At 48.3% G+C, this 18,000-nt stretch overlaps 2 long non-coding RNA genes across 3 annotated transcripts; both read right to left on the reverse strand.

Annotated features, from left to right (window-relative positions):
• Positions 1-325: 325 nt before the first annotated feature.
• Positions 326-12,122, reverse strand: LOC147342172 (uncharacterized). 2 transcript variants are annotated; one of them, XR_015157377.1, is made up of 4 exons: positions 11,941-12,122; positions 7,687-7,858; positions 2,508-2,665; positions 326-1,068 (listed from the first exon to the last, which is right to left on the reverse strand). It is a non-coding gene; the product is annotated as an uncharacterized LOC147342172 (long non-coding RNA). The 2 variants fall into 2 exon arrangements; XR_015157376.1 differs by lacking the exons at positions 7,687-7,858; positions 11,941-12,122 and adding an exon at positions 5,389-5,596.
• A 1,581-nt stretch (positions 12,123-13,703) lies between these two features.
• Positions 13,704-16,839, reverse strand: LOC147342173 (uncharacterized). The gene is made up of 2 exons (XR_015157383.1): positions 16,512-16,839; positions 13,704-14,000 (listed from the first exon to the last, which is right to left on the reverse strand). It is a non-coding gene; the product is annotated as an uncharacterized LOC147342173 (long non-coding RNA).
• Positions 16,840-18,000: the final 1,161 nt, after the last annotated feature.

Raw genomic sequence — 18,000 nt, forward strand, 5'->3', positions numbered from 1 at the left:
GACACTCCCAGGCAGTCTCCGCCTCACACTCACAACCCTAGCCTGAGGTTCACCTTTTCCTGCAGTGACCTCAATGATGAGGAAGCTATTGGGGCACCTGTAGGAATGACTCAAACTACAGGAGAGCTTGTGCTTCCAGGAGCAGTCCTCAGCCAGTGGAGAACAGGAGACGATGGATAAACCCTCCTCCTGGGCCGTCAGGCTCTACTCTCCACAGAGGTGACCCCACTTATACACTTGTATATGAACATTCCTTCTCTCCCCGTCTGCCTGTCCCTCCCTTCTGATTCCTGGGACTACTCCTAAATAAGTGATCCTCACAGAAGACCATGTAGGCTCTGCTTTATCTGTGTATTCCAGGTAAGAAGGAGGCACCTGCAGGTGTGTAGGTAAGGCAGGATGGAGCTTGGACTAAAGTGGCAGCTGTGGGAATGGACAGATTGAAGAGCTATTCGGATGGTGAAATTAAGTGTCTGATGCAGCCACGTTCTCCAGCACCACTGTCTCTTCCATTCCCTTGACATTTGGTGCGGTCCATCCAGGCTCACAGCTTGTGGTGAGTCTAGGTGGAGAACGTGTTTTATAGCTGTGCAAATGGCCACGATGTATGGAGGCAGAACTCAATAGCCATTGCAAGATGAAGGTTACAGGAGATGAAGATGGCATTTCCGGCAGTCCTTAATTCAGTTCAGTTCAGTTGCTCAATCGTTTCCGACTCTTTGCGACCCCATGGACTGCAGCATGCCAGGCTTCCCTGTCCATGACCAACTCCCCGAGCTTGCTCAAACTCATGTCCATTGAGTTGGTGATGCCATCCAACCATCTCATCCTCTGTCGTCCCTTTCTCCTCCTGCCATTTATCTTTCCCAGTGTCAGGATCTTTTCCATTGAGTCAGTTCTTCACATCAGGTGGCCAAAGTATTGGAGTGTCAGCTTCAGCATCAGTCCTTCCAATGAATACTCAGGACTGATTTCCTTTAGGACTGACAGGTTTGATTGTCCTTAATTGGTTGAGTTTAAAATGGGGTCTTTGGGGCTTCCCTGGTGGCCCAGTGGTAAAGAATCTGCCTGCCAATGCAAAAGACACTGGTTTGATCCCTGGTCTGGGAAGATCCCACATGCCTCACACAACCAAGCCTGTACACCACAACCACTGAGCCTGTGCTCTAGAGCTCGGGAAGTGCAACTACGAGGCCCTGTGCTACGACTACTGAGGCCCGTGCGCCCTAGAGCTTGTGCTCTGCAAGAGAAGCCTGCACACCACAACGAGAGCATAGTCCCCGTTGGCCACAACTAGAGAAAAGCCCAAGCAGCAAGGAAGACTCAGCGCAGCCCAAAATAAATAAACAAATAAACAAAACTATAAAATGGGGCCTTTGGCAGGCATTGCTGGCATGAGCATCTTCTTCAGACAAGATGCACGGCCTCTGTAGCAGGGAGAGAAGCAACAGGAGGACATGGAGGAGGGGTGATGGCTGCTCACCCAATGACAAAGAAATGGAGACTCTCAGAGAGAGAGGTCGTCCTCCCAGGGCCCCGAGCAGTGCCTGATAGAACCAGTACACACATTGCGGTCCAAATGGCTCCAAAGGCTGGCTTTTAACAGCGACCTCCTTTTCAACTTCCCTCTGCTCCAAAGCAGGGGAGGAGCCCCGCCAGAGCCCAGCCACAACTATCTCTATTTATGCTAGCTCATTGGACCAGCTGATTGTCAGATTCTGTTACTCGGTAAAAGAGGCTCAAAAATTTTTTTTCCCATAAAGGGCTTATTTTAAATATTTTAAGGATAGAATAGATTTACATCATAATTATAAAAATTACTTACAGAATTATCAGGTTTATATTGTTTATACTTCCAAATGTAGAGAACAGGGAATTGTCTACACGTTGAATTGTGTACGTGTGAAGGCATTTCAGTTGTCTGACTCTTTGCAACCCTGTGGACTGGAACCTGCCAGGCTCCTCTGTCCATGGGATTCTCTAGGCAAGAATACTGGAATGGGTTGTCATGCCTTCCTCCAGGGGATCTTCCCAACCCAGGGATTGAAGCCAGGTCTCCCACATTGCAGGTGGATTCTTTCCTGTCTGAGCCACCAGAGAAGCCCAAGAATACTGGAGTGGGTAGTCTATCCCTTCTCCAGGGGATCTTCCTGACCCAGGAATCGAACCAGGGTCTCCTGCATTGCAGGCAGTTTCTTTACCAGCTGAGCTGCTCTTTTGCGACCCCATGGACTGTAGCCCACCAGGCTCCTCCATCCATGGGATTCTCCAGGCAAGAATACTGGAGTGGGTTGCCATTTCCTTCTCCAGGGGATCTTCCCGACCCAGGGATCGAGCCCAGGTCTCCTGCATTGCAGGCAGACGCTTTAACCTCTGAGCCACCAGGGAAGCCCAAGCTGAGCTGCTATGGCGCTTCATAAAAGGAGAATTCCAACGTGGGAGGTGCAAAGGGATGATTTGCTGCCTAACAAACTGCTCTAACACTCAGTGGTTCACAAGACACCTACCTGTTGTCTCACGCAAGCTGTGAGGGGGTCCAGGCAGTTCTTCTGTCTGGGGTTGGCTCAGCAGTGCCGGGGTGTCCAGGGGAGCCTGGCTCACCTGTCTGGGATGGCTGAGATGGAGAGGATGTCTTGTCCTCCAGTTGTGGTCCAGCCTCACTCTCCTGGTGGAAAAAAGTTTCGGATCAGCTAGATAGAGGAAAAGCCCTGATGCACACACGCTTTCCCAGCCCCTCCATGTGTCGTGTTTGCTCATATTCCATTGGCCAAAACAAGCCTGTGATTCAAGGGGTGGAGAGACCCGCTCCCCTCTGCTGGGCACCAGCACGTTGCAATGAGACATGCTTAGCAGGACTGGACAAGAGTGTAGTTTGTTTTGTTTTCCATCAGTCAGGATCAGAGGAAGCTTCACAGAAAGGATGGGCTTCAAGAAGTGGCTGGGGCTGGGCATTTCAGCCAATCTCTCACAGGTGTCAAAAACCCACAGAGGTGAGAGAGAGGAAGGTCTGAAAGGACCTGCCAGTGGTCCATCTGGGCTAGGGAGAGCGTCGGGAAAGAAAGCTGGAGCCGAATCAGGGAGGGAAGGGGTGATGTCTTTCAGAGGTGGGATGGCAGCCAATGGCTGAACTAAGAGGTTGATCTCCACTTGCAGGGCAATGCCCCTCTCAGAAAGCATGTTCCTTCACACGCCGGGCAGCCGTGGTGGCACAGTTCTCTTGCTCCTGTAACCTGAAGGGCAAGCAAAGGACCTGGGGTAGCCGGTCTACAGGCTGCCAAAGCTAAGGTGGCTGGAAAAGGTGAGCTGAGGAGTGAGGCATGAGTAGCAGAGGTGAGATGAAGCGTCCATTGAAGTTAAGTCAAAGCTGGGGAACCCAGAGCGGGGTCCCAACTGGCTATGTGGGAGCTGAGAGCAACGAAACCAGCTGGAGAGACAGGAAACAGCATTTCATGAAGGTAAAAATTAACCCAATGAGGGAAGACCAGTCCCTGCAGCAGCCTCAGGTCTCAGTAACATTCCCCGGTGAACTTCCCACCCATGTTTTTGTGTGTTTACAAGTAACTCTCTTTCTCTGCAGGGGTTGAATGCATCTGTCCCACATCACGTGATGGGCTGTCCTCTCCTTAAGTCCCCGGTTAGAACATCAGTTGGAATGAAATTTTGAAAAGAGGCACGGCGACCGGGAATAGGAGAATCTGTTGGTCAGACTGCAAAGCAGGGTGAATGTTCATGACCACAGTTGTTTTATTTTTAAAATATAATTTTTGTTTATTTATTTCTTTATTTTTGGCAGTGCTGGGTCTTCATTGCTGCGTGGGCTTTTCTCTAGTTGTGGAGCAGGAGCTACTCTCTAGTCGTGGTGTGCGGGCTTCTTATTGCAGTGGCTTCTCTTGTTGCAGAGTACAGGCTCTAGAGCACGTGGGCTTCAGGAGTTGCAGCTCCCCAACTCTAGACCACAGGCTCAGCAGTTATGGCTCACGGGCTTAGCTGCTCTGTGGCATGTGGGATCAACCTGGTCCAGGGATCGAACCTGTCTCCTGCATTGGCCCGCAGATTCTTTACCTCTGAGGCACCAGGGGAACCCAGGACTCAGATTGTTTTTTAAAAGGAGCTGCTCTTTTACTACCTCCCCTAGCAACTGCTGCTGCTGCTGCTAAGTCACTTAAGTCGTGTCCTACTCTGTGCGACCCCACAGATGGTAGCCCACCAGGCTCTGCTGTCCCTGGGATTCTCCAGGCAAGAACACTGGAGTGGGTTGCCATTTCCTTCTCCAATGCATGAAAGTGAAAAGTGAAAGTGAAGTCGCTCAGTCGTGTCCAACCCTCAGCGACTCCATGGACTGCAGCCTTCCAGGCTCCTTTGTCCATGGGATTTTCCAGGCAAGAGTACTGGAGTGGGTTGCCATTGCCTTCTCCCCTAGCAACTAGACATACCATAAAGTGAAAACGGAAGCCATCATATTTTCAGAAAATTTCTGGGATTAGGTAAAGTCTTAAAAGCTTCAAGAATGTTAGTTTGTAGTCTATTATTTCTTTCAGAAAATGCGTCAGTTCTCACTCTAGGTGCCAAAGAAGCCAGAAGCCACAGCTCACTCTGCCTTATTCCTTCTGGAATTTACCCAGTACATCTCAGCAGTGGCACAGGAAACATATTTCCCTGGAAACCAGAAGTCACACAATAGGTCTCCTCCTCACAGCCCCATGGGGTACAAAAATTCCCATTCTATTTGAAATCCAATTATTCTGCTTTTATGTCGCCTCTTCTGCTGTAAATGAGGGCCAGCCCCTCTGCCCGAGCACAGAATGACACGGACACAACGTGGTGTCAGCCACTCATGATCCTCTTTTGTGAGATCAACCTTTATAACATGTAGTCAGTCCACTGCCAGACTGTTAACCTTGGCTTGTTGGAAACAGACACATCAACCATGAGACATCATTTGTCAGATACCGACCCGGCCTCTTAGGGACACAAGTTGGTCCTTACAGAGAGAGCTACTAGGAACGGGAGCCTGAGTTGCAGCTCGGGCTGTATAGGCACCTGCCCAGGCGATCATAAATACTGCTCCTTGTGAAAAAACACCACACTGAGTCCCACCATAAAGTCTGTGACGTTTGTGGGTTAGCATCGCGGCCCATGAATCTTCTTCCAGGAGAATTCAGAGTGCTCGAGTCCAGCCAAATGTTACCGTCAAAGCCTTTTCTAGTCTATTTGTGGCTACAGAACTGTCTTCTCTTTTGAGAACCCAGAATGCTGACAGCAAGAGTCAGCTCCCACTTCAAAGGCAGAGTTCAAAGCAGATGCTTCTTTGGATTCGAATGCCAGCGGGAGGAGGAGTCAGTGTCACAGGCTGGCCTTCATGCACATTCCACCCCGTCCCTGTCTTACCTTCACTGGAAGCTCAGAAACCACCGCTGTCCCCCGACTGGTCTCCTTACACACCAAGGAGACTGGAGTCTCCTTACAGACCAGACAAATCTGGAGAGTGTCCCTGGTGCCACGGCTCTGCTCCCTCTCGAGCTATGTCTTGGTTTGGGCCATGACTTTCTTCCCCCAGTATATCAGGCACTCAGCTACAGATGAGAGGCAACTCAGTGAAGCTTCCTGATGCCAGCACTGCTAAAAAAGCACGTCTCCATGGCAACCACAGCGTTACCTCACCCAACAGCATTCAGATGTGACCGACCACAGAGCAATTATTTTTTTCGATGTAGAGGAAGCATTAGCTCTGTCTACAGAGTGAACTCCGGGAGTTGGTGATGGACAGGGAGGCCTGGCATGCTGCAATTCATGGGGTCACAAAGAGTCGGACACGACTGAGCGACTGAACTGAACTGAACAGAGCCAAGAGAGTTTTGCCTTTTTTTTTTTTCTTTTTGGTTTGTTTTTGATGTTATATCCTTCTCTTCAGAGTTTTTGGCATAACATCATATGTTTGGGGAGCATTTTGTATATAGACAGTATTCTCCCTCGTGCCTCAGCACACAGAGATAGCTTTGCTATGAAAATAAGACGGCTTCTTCTAGGGAGTCATGCCATTATTCATCTCTGCTATAGTCACTGCCTATTGCCAAAGGGTTGTTTTTATGTTCTGAATCCAGAATTTCTCTTTCCTCACAGCCGCAGCAGGGTCTGGCCCACTTGGCGCTTGATTCGGTTTGTTCATGGGAAACCCAGGTGCTTGGGGTGGGCGTGGGAATAACTGCAGTCACAGTGACCTTTCACCTATCGCCCAGACTGGACTGGTTAACTCAGGCACCCACCTGCTCTGCACTTCTCCACTCCATCGACCTGCTGGGGATCAGCAGCATTGGGAATGACATCTTCTGTCTCTCCGGGCTCCCCTAAGAGCTAACTTAATTGTCAGAAAACAATGGAGAAAAAAGATGTCCCTACATCCCCTTACATCACTGGTTCTCATCATGGGGGAGAGAAGGGATTCCATCCCCTGGAAACAACTGGGCAATGCCTGGGAGTGTTTTTGGCTGCAGGACTGGGAGAGAGGTGCCAGAGGTATCTCGTGGGTGGAGGTGGGGAGGCGCAGCTAAACATCCTGCAATGCACAGGACCGCCCTCCCACCAACAGTAAATGATCCAACCCAAAACGTCACTAGTGCTGCAGCTGAGAAACCCTGAAATCCAGGGTGGCCTCAGAAAGGTGTGGCCTCAGAGCAGCTCGATCTCTAATAGTATTACTGGGGGGACAAGCAAGTTACTCATACTTAGTGAGTAAACACAGTTATTTACTAACTGTGTGAATACCTGCCTCCAAATGTATTCACCAGGAAATCCCAGTGCACAGAAGGACTTCTTGTGACTGCAGAGTTTGCAGGGTGTGGGTTCTTCCCAGAAAGCGATTTCTTCTCTGAATTCTGATCTGTCTGTGCTGTCTGGCACTGCTTCTCTATTTGTTAAAATTCCTTTCTGCACAATTCATGTGAGCATAAGTCCTTTCTTTAAGTTCTAACCAATTAGACTTAGAAAAAAGTAGCTTGTTTACTTAAGAGCCATAATCTTACCTCCAATCTCTCTCTCTCTGGAAGTTTTAGGACAGGTGGAAACAGGGCAACACATGAAGTGATCTTCAGAAGCCATCTCATGGCCATGTCTAAAATCTACTGTTTTTGTTTAATTGGCACTTCTTTGCTATCACTAGCTTTCTAGCTATATGTCTTAGATTATTACCTAAGGTGTGATGTGTTTGCCGAATTATATGGCTTGCATTTTTATGTGTTCCTTAAAAATAAGAGGGCTTCCCTGGTGACTCAGTGGTAAAGAATCTGCCTGCCAATGTAGGAGACCTGGGTTCTATCCCTAAGTAGGGAAGATCCTGTGAAGAAGGAAGTGGCAGCCCACTCCAGTATTCTTGCCTTGAAGAAGCCCATGGACAGAGAGAGGAGCCTGATGTGCTACACGGTCTATGGGGTCACGAAAGAGTCTGACGTGACTTACCAACTAAACAACAGCAACAAAAATGGGAATAGTAGGAAGCATGAGAGGAGTTTAGTCCCTGGAGTCCACCAGCATGTAAGCCAGCAACAGAGGTGGAACTGGACAAGTTTTCATAGTCAGTCGCTCCTGGCTTTCTCACCAGGACCACTTTTGTTCCATAGCATGAGTGGCTAAGTCATCTCAAGGCAAACTCAGGTCAAGATGACAAACGTCCAGGCCCTCTGAATGTCTTACCCATTTGTTCACTGCCATGGGGAGGATGGTGTCAGGCCAAGGGAAAAAGCTTGCTCTGTGGGCTCTCAAGGCAGAGTGGACTGGGTTGAAATGGTGGTCCCCTGGGAAGCACCACGGATTGGAGAGAATGTTGTAGAATGTTCCACAGTGCTTCCGCTCCAGCTACTCAGACCTGTCATATTTAAGAAAACATTCAAGGTATTCAAGTCGAGAAGGTATTTTAGAAGCGGATGTAGATATATTCACAAGGTAGGCAGACACATAGCAGACAGTCATCTCAAGAAGCTACAGCAGCAAGCCCCACCTCACCATGGAAATGTTTTTAAACGATCCTCTTAGTGGACTTTGAATTCATGCTCAGCTGATCTCTGGGGCTGAGAGCTTACTGCGTGGTTGCAGCACAGCAAGGCCTGCAATCTCCACCAGTGCTGGGACACAGCACGGCTGCCCCTGAGAGGGGAGCAGGCTTCCCAGGGAGCATCGCCCACTGATGTCTGGGGCAGAGTCTGGGCCTGACTGGCCCACCCTCTCTGGGGGCACCATGCGCTCTTACTTCCCAAGATAGGAATTGATCGGCTTATTTCATAATTTGAGCAGAATTTGTCTCTTGCTTCCAACTGTGAGCCAGCCAGCAGGGTTGGTCTCACTCTACACCCCTCACCCCCATGGCCACTTCCTGTAGCAGGAATTTCCTGGCTTCTGTCGTTTGGGGATGGGGGAGAGGGATAGAGGGGACAGCCCCTTGGGGTTTAACCCAGTGTCCGGTTTAAGGTCTTCACCACTCACGCGCCTCACTCCTCACCTGGACTGCCGTCCCTCCCTAGAGGACGCTCCACTGCCTGGTCTGGAGGAACAGAGCCCTTTGTAATCGAGGAAGAACTTCTTGCCTTTGCCTTGCAGGGCTGTCAGCAGCTTTGCTGCACACGGCCCTGGAGGAGCTGAGCTGGCCCTAGCTTAAGGAAAACCGGCAGATCCATGCAGATGTTTCTGTGCGAGCTGTTACAGGCAGGGCTCAGGGATTCCGCCCTGCCTGGTATCACATAGCACGGGGGTGGGTTGGTGGGAGGGGTGGGTGGGGGTGGGGAGACCCACTCTGAGGGGCAGGAAGTATATTACATGAAATCAAAATGTAAGTGTGTTCTTTTTGGATTAGGCCATGTTTTCCTCTTCTATTTTTCTTTACGTAACCTCGTCACTCAGCTTCTTTATTTTTCCCTCCACCCTCCTTGGCTCCCACGCCCACTCCTGTCTGCAGGATAAACTGGACCCACGGGGCAGGCGCTCTGAGTGGCATGGTTTCCAGCTCTTCTCCAGTCTCATCCAGTTCTCACTAAGGCTTTACTGACCTCGTTTTCTTATCCGATGCAGAAATCCTACTCCACCTAATTTTTCAGTTCGCAGGAGACCTCTGATTTACAACCAAGAGGCCAGGGAGTGGGGTGGTGGTCCACAGCTTAGCCCAACCCACTCCCCAGTGGTCTGCAGTGCCTCTCGCTGCCCACTCTTCTCAGCTGCCCTCTTTGCCTACCAGAACATGCTCCGCAGACAAGCATCTGATATGCTTTAAGAGGGTGAAACAGACTTCCCACACCTCATATTTCTTTAACTGCGTACAAGGCATTTCATTTCATAATTTGAGATGAAAGGGTTCATGCGAGTCCCCCTGGGAGAGCAATGGGAACTGAATTCACGGGGAGGCACAATTGATCTCGTCTCAGCTCAAAACACAGGTTTCTTTGTGTGTGTGTGTTTGCAGGCGTTTAGCTTTGGGCTTCTGGTTAAGGGGCGTCTCTCGTGGCTCACATGGTAAAGAATCTGCCTGCAATGCAGGGAGATCCAGGTTCGATCCCTGGGCCAGGAAGATCTCCTGGAGAATACTATCCACTCCAGTATTCTTGCCTGGAAAATCTCATGGACAGAGGAGCCTGGAGGGCTACAGTCCATGGGGTCCCAAAGAGTGGGACATGACTGAGTCACTGACACTTTCACTTTTTTCTAGTTAAGAGGGTTGAGGGCAGAGGGACAACAGAAGAGCAGAGAAGCACTGGGCTCCTGAAAAGGAAAGGCGACAGGAAACAGGCTTGTCCTCTTCCCAGCTTTCATTAAGCCTCCCGTGCTAACTCTCCCCATCCACAGTCTTCCGCCGGCCCACCTCCTGCATCAGCCAGACCTGAACTGATGGCCAGCGTGGGCTCTTCCACTCTGCCTCACATCCATCCTCTAGCCAGTCTTCACGTTCCCACAAAGTGCTTTCCCCAGAATTTGAGAAAAGAGCCTGTGTCCCAGAAGACAGCAGTTCTGCTTCCTCATGACCCCCAAATTTTGAAAGGAACCGAGAAGTCTATAAGGAAAATATGGCAAAGGGGGGAAGAGCCCTGGGGTGTAGGAAGTGAAGAACCCACTGAAAACTCAAATTAGCTAAATTGTGCTAAATAAGCTTACATAGTGATGTGACGCATCTTTGAGGCAGTCCTGGCCTGTCGGCACACGGATTCCTCCTCAAGCCCCATCTGCTTGTCTCCCAGGGGCGGATCCTCTGGGCTGTTTCTCAAACTCCTGGAGAAGTGGGGTTCCCCTGGATTCATCCATGAGGGCACTAGCCGGAGACAGGTGGGCAGGGAGAGAGGAAAGTGGAGAATCTCTCCCCCTTCTCTGTCTTATATAATTTGTATGTCAGTATGTCTTATTTTTTTTAGTTTTACTTATTTGTGTATTTTTGGCTATGCTGGGTCTTCACTGGTGCTCAGGCTTTTCTCTAGTTGCAGCGAGCAGGGGCTGCTTTCTGGTTGTGGTGTGCGGACTTCTCATTGCAGTGGCTTCTCTTGTCATGCAGCACGTGCTCTGGGAGCAAGGGCTTTGGTAGTTGCAGCTCCTGGGTCCTAGAGCACAGGCTCAGCAGTTGTGGTGTATTGGCTTACTTGCTCCGGGGCTTGTGGGATCTTCTTGGACCGGGGGTTGAAACCTGTGTCTTCAGCATGGGCAGGCAGATTCTTTACCACTGAGCCACCAGGGGAACCCAGATTTCTTATTGTTGGCACAAAATCAAAACACAACAAACAAATCTATCCAACAGGGAACTCGGGCTTTTATGACCCAAATCTAGGAGGGGCAGAGCATCATTCAGAAAGCCCCGTCTCTGTCTGCACACCTTTTCCAAACGCTGATGGCAGAAGAGGCCATGCCCAGCTGTTTCCCACTTGTCTCCCTTCTTTGGGGGTTTTGGGCAGGCAGGTGACTGAAAGTCCCAGAACTAGATGGAGCAAAATCAACCTTCAAGCCTGCCTCCTACCAGGGCCACTCTGGGCTGCTTTGGTTCCAGTTTAGACACCGTGCTTGAGCTGCTGCCTCCTGCTTCAGCAAATCTAACATGTGGTTCCTCTGCTTCTTCCTGTGATGCTGCTAGAATATTGTAGAACAGTCACAGTATTTTAAAATGTGTCCTGCCTGTATGATTCCTTCAGCTAGTTTGTACTCATCAATCTGCCTCATAACAAAGGGGTCATTGTATCACTCCATAAAGAAAAAAGCAGTGCTTTCCAAATTTGCTGCCCTGTTAAATACCATTCAGAAACAAAACAACCCATTTCACCTGGGAATTGTTCAAGGAGCAGACTGTAACTAGGGAGTCAGATTGGGGAGAATGTACAATGTCACTTCAGCTCCCCAATTGCCTCTTCCAGCCCTTGATTTTTTTCTGAAAACAATGGAGTGCACCAGAGAAGGCAATGGCACCCCACTCCAGTACTGTTGCCCGGAAAATCCCATGGATGGAGGAGCCTGGTAGGCTGCAGTCCATGGGGTCGCTAAGAGTCAGACACGACTGAGCGACTTCACTTTCACTTTCCACTCTCATGCATTGGGGAAGGAAATGGCAACCCACTCCAGTGTTCTTGCCTGGAGAATCCCATGGACGGAGAAGCCTGGTGGGCTGCAGTCCATGGGGTCGCACAGAGTCGGACACTGAAGCGACTTAGCAGCAGCAGCAGCATGGAGTGCACAGTGAGAGAAGAAGAAAGCTAGGAGAACGGGTTGACTCAGAGGCCAAGGGTCTTTTAGAAAGGGATGCCCTCCTTAATAAATAAGATTATTCCTAAAATAGCTTTTCCCTCCGGTGGCGTCTCTCTCCTGCCTGTTACTACCAAGGTCTTAAACAGCGCTGCCACCCTGAGAAGCTCTCACAGCACCCATCCCTCCACTCGCTCTGCACACTGACCCCCTCCACCTCCTAGAATTGCTCTGTCAAAAGTCACCTACTTTTTGGGAATTAAATTCAGGGACATCTCCACCTTCATCCCCCAGATGCAGCTGCAGGAACGGATCACATTGAGTGTCTCCACTGTCCTCTCTCCATCCTGGCACTCTCTTCCTCCAACCCGGGCTGAGTGCTCTCAGAAACTTTCGCAAATGTGTCTCCTCCTTCCCTATCCCTGTTGGCCCTGTGGGGATCGAGCCTTCAGGTTATTGGAGCAAATGTCCACATTAGCCCTTTACCAGCTCCTGGTTAGAGTTTTGCTGCATTTGCACCACTTGGGACATCTGTGCCAGACCAGAAGTCATACATTGAAACCAGGATGGCATTGCTGCCCGGCTCAGAAATCTTCCACTTTCTTTGTTCACAGAACACAATAAAAATGACCGATTCTGGACCCCAAGTCTTCCTCAGCCTACACTGCAGACCTGTCCCCTCACACGCCTCATTCCTGGCTGGCTCACCATAGCCCAAGAGGGCTCACTTCCCCACCTCCACCTGCTCACTCACACTCTCCTGGTCTCTTCTCTGCTTTCAAGTCCTAGCAGGAATCCAGCCTCTGGCGTGACATTTATCCTGAATCCCTGCAACTGAATGCAATTGCTTCTTTTAAAAAAGAGAGAGAGAGAGAGAGAGAAAATATCCTCCTTAAAATGAGTATTATATGTTTAAATTTTAAATGTAAAATATTTTTTAAAAAGAAGGTACAGCTAAAGTTCCACTTGACTACCTGCCCAATCTCGGTCCCCTCCTGATGCATTTATTATTATATACACACCTGAGGATGTGTATATAATACACATTATATACAGTACAGTTCTGGTGCAGTCACCAGATGGGGGCTCAGGACCTGCTTCTCCTAGTGCTGGTCGCCGCTTCTACCCCTGGTACCATTTGGTTAGAGACCACTCCTCAGAATGTCGGGAGCTCTGGTTTCTCACTTTACTTTGCTCCTATCAAATGTCTCTTAGAAATTCCTAATAATTTCCAGTTGACGGAAGCCATTTCTTTAATCTGCTGTCCTGTTAGGAATTTTTGTAGTTGGTGATATGTCACTTTTTGTGTCAGTTTTAGGACAGGAGGGAAAGGGAGCCACAGGGGCTCCCATCTTGATGGTCTGCCCACCTGCTGTTTTAGTTCAGGTTTTTCCTCAAAATATTTGCTTCTCACAGTCCCCTTCACCTGGGGAATCTCTGGGTCTTCTGTGATACCTAGCTGGAGTGCCCGGCAGGAGCTCAATAAGTATACAAGGTTTCAATAAATGGTAGGAATGTTTTTGTTTTTTTTCCTCACCCGCATGACTCAATGCTATCAGTGTGCTGCTAGGAAGCTCTGATGGCTGTCAGGGACGCATGTTAACACGATGCATTCTTAGAAGGTATTCCCTGGGAAGCCCCTTTTAAAAAACAGTTTATAAACTAAAGTATAAAGGATCTAAAACTGTGAAAACAGTCAAATCCAATTAACAGGGAGAAAATAAACCACTTTTAAGGGAATGAATTTGAGAGAATATATCAGTAATAAAGTGTTTTAATTATGGGCTTCCCTGGTGGCTGGGGTGGTAAAGAACCTGCCTGCAATTTGGGAGACCCAGGTTTGACCCCTGTGTTGGGATGATCCCCTGGAGAAGGGAATAGCTCCCCATTCCAGTATTCTTGCCTGGGGAACTCCAGGACAGAGGAGGCTGGCGGGCTACAGTCCATGGGGTCACAAAGAGTTGGAGGTGACTAACACTTCACATTCTAATTATATTTAGGAAAAAAATACATTTATGCAATCAGTGTGTTTAATGGCTTAAGGTAAAAGTAAAGAGAAGGTATAGAAAAGTTATAGGGTTTAAGTGTTATTATGCAAATTTGTAACAGCATGTGAATTGAGAAATCAGGAACTGCTTGTCACTCACTGAACCCCTGGTGGAAGTTGCAGCAGGATGGACCCGGCTCGTCATTCTCATGCGTTCACAGCTGATGCTCTCCCCTTAGCCAGCTCCTCTTAATTCTGATATCAAGTTGGTTTCAATGTTTATGAGAAAGGCCAAAATAAATATCCCTTGTAGGCAAGATTTCTGGAAATCAAGGGGAAAAAAAGAGAAGGCTCCATATCTTCCTTTCCTTAAAGCAATTCCCATCTCACAAGCCTTTACCACCTTCTTCCCAGTTCTCCTTCCAGAAGGATCTTGATATGTGTTTTAAGCATGTTTCACATCCCTAAACCAGCACCTCACTGATCAGGCCTCAGTCTGACTTGCAAGTAACCTCCAACCATCACAAAGGCAGCAGGCTCTGGAGGAAATCAAAGCTCCCGTGTGAGTCACTGAGCAGCCTCAAGCAACTTTTGTGACAGATGTACCAGAAGCCGTCAAGAAATCTCATCTCTCTTGGCACTGTCTGGAGTTTAAGGTGTTGAGTCAAAATGTGCTGATTTACACACTGGGCATTGGAAGCATGTAAAGTAGAAGCGCTACATAGGGTGTCAGCCCAGGACCCCGTTGGCTCGCGGCAGCTTTCTGACCGTAGACAAGGCAGCTACCCCCGGCCTCAGGTCCTCCATCTACAGAATGACAGGCTGAATTCATGAAATCAGAGCAGTATAAACAAGGCTCTGGCCAAATGCCTCGAAGTCATTGTAACCGTTCATCGGCAGCACAATCCTGCATGGTGTGTATATTATCTCCATTTTACAGAGCATTTCTTTTGGGTTTTTAAAAATATTTTTAAAAATGTTATCAAGGGACTTCCCTGGTGGTCCAGTGATTAAGATTCCACACTTTCAATGCAGAGGGCATGGGTTTGATCCCTGGTCAGGGAACTAGATCCCACATGCTGCACAACATGGCCCCCCCCCCAAAAAAAAAAAACAGTTATTGAAATCTAGTTGACTACCGAGCATTTCTAACATCTCCACTCATTCTAATATTTTTAGACTCTATGTAATTAAGTTTGATATCCATTTGGTTCTTATTTTTCTGCAAAGTGACTTGCATTTATTTTTTAAAAGGTTTATTATAGGCACTTCTAAAATGAAGAAAAGTAATTACCCAATGGACTCAGGAAATGAGATTGCTAATTTGGACGCTAAAAATGGTTTCTGATTACACTGATGAGCTGTCTATTCTTCCTGAATTAACCAGTAATTCATTTCTTTTTTTTTTCTCCAGCTCAAGAGACTTGATTCATCTGCACCCTCCACAGACTATGCGTTTCAGATGTATCATTATGCTGACTTCAGCAAATACATCCAGTAGACATGTACAGACATGAGAGCTGGACCATAAAGAAGGTTGAGCACTGAAGAATTGATGCCTTTGAATTGTGGTGCTGGAGAAGACTCTTGAGAGTCCCTTGGACAGCAAGGAGATCAAACCAGTCAATCCTAGAGGAAATCACCTGAACATTCATTAAAAAGACTGATGCTGAAGCTGAAGCTCTAATACTTTGGCCATCTGATGCAAAAAGCTGACTCATTTGAAAAGACCCTGATGCTGGGAAAGATTGAAGGCAAAAAGAGAATGGGACAGCAGAGGAGGAGATAGTTAGATAGCATCACCAACTCAATGGACATGAATCTGAGCAAACTCTGAGAGACAGTGAAGGATAGGGGAGCCTGGTGTGCTGCAGTCCATGGGTCACAAAGAGTTGGATACAGTAATTGCAAATACACTTTGGGATCATTTCAGACAGCGGAGTGGGACAGCAAAGAGGTCCAAGCAAGAGGTTACAGGACTGGGCTTCTCCCAATCTGTGGCTTCCCACTCGGCACAGGCCTTTATGTTGGCCTCTCCCACAATTGTGAAAAGCTGTCTCATGTCTGAGTCAAGTGACTGACTGGGGTCTTTAATTGGCGGTTGGGCCAATTAAATGGCTGGACCACTTATCTTCTGGCATTTTCAGCAGATGCAAAGTAGGAAAGAAGCTGTCAAGTCTGAATTAAATGAGAAAAGCCCTGGAGATGAGGCCAATATTGCTCAACTTTTAAAAGACACTTATTTTGAAGCACCTGCAATTTGGAATAATTTGAAGGACTTCAGTTTCAGGCTCTTCTCCAGCGCAAGTCCAGCAGGAATCCTGTGGACTATGAGGCCACTTGGGAGGTGACAGAGATGCTAAAAATTTATTCTTGGGAAATTCATAGCCAGAAAAACCTTCCAGGCATCTCTGGCTGGGATTCTTCCTAAATTCCAGGGAGGTCCATGACCATCTGGCTTCTGAGATGAAGAACTCACAACTGTGTCTAAAGGACACCAGGACAGTAAAGAAAACTTAAGAGGTCTGGTCAGCAAACCCATTTGTTTAACCTTTTTGACGCCAATCAGTACTTCGTTTTCCCAGAGTAGCCCTGGTCTGGGGCGGGGGATCAACTTCCAGCCCAGTTCTGCCACTTACTAACAGTGAGATTTGGGGACGGCTAACCCCCATCTCTCTGGCTTCAATTTCTAGACCCATAAAACCAGTGCTGGACAGGTTGAAATTCTTTCAGCCGTAGCAAAACTGACTCTATAAAATATACCGTTTGTTTTGTTGTCATGGAGACAGACTGGAGCTCAGTTAACCCCATCAGCTCCCCCCGCAGGACTTACTTGAGGTGGGTCCTATCTTAGGAACCTCAGGGCAGGAAATCTGTGTGGGACAGGAGCCCACAGCCTGCAGATGTCAGGGCAGCTTCACCTAGGGGTGGTTTGTCCTCCGAGCATACAGTCTTCTAAAAGGAGAGAAGTGGATTCAGTAAATGTGGGTGAGAGATGAGTGCCCATGTTCTAAACATTGAATGGACTGACGGCTCAGGGGTCAAGCTGGCCAACAAGAGCTGGTTTGAAATCAGGATTCTGATAAAGGGGTACATGAACATTTTTCCAGGGGGCTATCCAGGCATTCGGAGAAGGCATTGGAACCCCACTTTCACGCATTGGAGAAGGAAATGGCAACCCACTCCAGTGTTCTTGCCTGGAGAATCCCAGGAACAGGGGAGCCTGGTGGGCTGCTGTCTATGGGGTCGCACAGAGTTGGACAAGACTGAAGCGACTTAGCAGAAGCAGCAGCATTCAGGCATTGACAGTCTTGAGGAAATTAAATTTCAGATGCTGGAGTTAATTTCTATTTTTCCTGCCTGAGGATATATAGTTCAAATTTCTCAACTTTTCTTTTCTTCTGACGGTGTTGGGTCTCCCTTGCTCTGCAAGGGCTTTTCTCTAGTTGCCGGGAGCTGGGGCCACTCTCTAGGTGCAGTGTGCAGGCTTCTCACTCCTGTGGCTTCTCTTATTACAGAGCACATGGGCTCTAGGGCTCTTTTTTGACCATAGTCATCAGTGGCTCAGACAGCAAAGAATCTCCCTGCAATGCAGGAGACCAGGGTTAGATTCCTGGGTCAAGAAAATTCCCTGAAGAAGGAAATGGCTGGGGAGGGAGGAGGGAGGAGGGTTCGGGATGGGGAACACATGTATACCTGTGGCGGATTCATTTTGATATTTGGCAAAACTAATACAATTATGTAAAGTTTAAAAATAAAATAAAATTAGAAAAAAAAAAAAAAAAAAGAAGGTAATGGCAACCCATTCCAATATTCTTGCCTGGAGAATCCCAAGGACAGAGGAGCCTGGGGGGCTCCAGTCCATGGGGTCCCAAAGAGTTGGACACAACTAACACACACACACACACACAATCTTTCTCCCATTTTGAAAAACAAAAACAAAAAAGACTGCATGTCCCTCATCCATCCTGAAGCTCATGAGGGTGAAAACCTTGTGGGCACCACACACAGAGATGGTTCTAGAACACACCTCTCCTCTGATAGGGACAGAGGGAAATGCCCTTAGAAAACACTGGAGCTGGAGGCCCTGACTTCACCCAGGTGACAAGGCTCAATGAAGGCTATTTATGCCCCTGTAAGAATAGGGATTCAAAAGCAAGATGATCATCATAGGGGCACAGGGAAACTTATTTGAGCTCAAAAGTGAAGTCAGGGGACTTCCCCAGCCATCCAGGGGTTAAGACTCTGAGCTCCCAATACAGGGGGCCCAGGTTCCATCCCTCATCAGGCAACTAAGATTCTGTATGCTGCAACTAAGACCC

This window comes from Bos grunniens, chromosome 29 (assembly GCF_055505025.1).
Source record: "Bos grunniens cultivar Pamir isolate PY7600 chromosome 29, Bosgru_T2T1.0, whole genome shotgun sequence".
Taxonomy (NCBI): domain Eukaryota; kingdom Metazoa; phylum Chordata; class Mammalia; order Artiodactyla; family Bovidae; genus Bos; species Bos grunniens.